Here is a 1169-nt window from a genome sequence, read left to right on the forward strand (position 1 = left end):
TTGAATGGGGGAGTGGAATGATGGGCCGAATGGCCCAACTCTGCTCCTAGAATTTATGAACATGAACTATAAATCTTCCCCTCTGAATCTTACCATCCATGGTGTGTTAAAGCACTGGGTTTTCTTCGTCACTTGTGGACTGGCACCCCCACCCCCCCCACCCCCCTCCACATATCACTTATTTATGATGCAGGGGCTTAGGGTGTGAGGAATGAGAATCTTACTGTTCTTGATGTGGTTAAATCCGTACCACAGTTTGAACCTCCCCCAGGCCAATATTCTCCATTCAATTTGTAATAATGAATCTGAAGAGAGCGAATTTTGAAAGCAAAATACCAGAAAATAAATAGAACATTTCGACAGAGATCATGTTGTGTAATATTTCTAAACCTACGTAAAATATGCGCAAAAAAACATTATTAAGAATTCAGCAAATCAACCAAAATTCTCACACAAATGAAATACAACACTCTTCTCACAAGTTACTGAGTTTAATGAGCTGGACACCTTCTCTCTACAGAAATTATATATTTATTGGTTAATCATGGCATGAAGCAACATTTACAAACCATCCCACACAGAAAAAAAGCTCAGTCTATTCCAGTTAAACAAAAGGAATTGTGATTTAAAGCATTGCAAACTCCTAATGGAAAGTGGTCCTGGATGTGTGAACACTAACTTTATTAAATGGATTGCTGGTGATGGTGATTCAAATTAACCATTTATATTTGGAAAAAAACAATCTTTAAATGAAGAAACAATGAACTGCAGATGCTGGTTTGCTAAAATGACAGAGTGCTGGAGTACCTCAGTGGGTCAGGCAACATCTCAGGCGACACGGACAGGCGATGTTTCAGTTCTGGAACGTCACCTATCCATGTTCTCCGGAGATGCCGCCTGATCCCCTGAGCTACTCCAGCACTCCATGAAACCTTTCAATGCAGTTAAACCAAATTACAGCATAATTAGCAATGGACTTAGTATTAATGAAAGGCTTTCCAGATTGTTTTATCATTAGAACATTTTAGTCTTAGTTTTTTTACTTTTGAATCAGGGGAATTAATGAGAATAAAACATGGGATTAATGTCAGATTAGTGTAATTGGGTGGTTGATGGCAGCATGAACTCGGTGGGCCGAAGGGCATGTTTCCGTGCTGTATCTCTATTAC

This window comes from Amblyraja radiata, chromosome 18 (assembly GCF_010909765.2).
Source record: "Amblyraja radiata isolate CabotCenter1 chromosome 18, sAmbRad1.1.pri, whole genome shotgun sequence".
In the NCBI taxonomy this organism is placed as follows: domain Eukaryota; kingdom Metazoa; phylum Chordata; class Chondrichthyes; order Rajiformes; family Rajidae; genus Amblyraja; species Amblyraja radiata.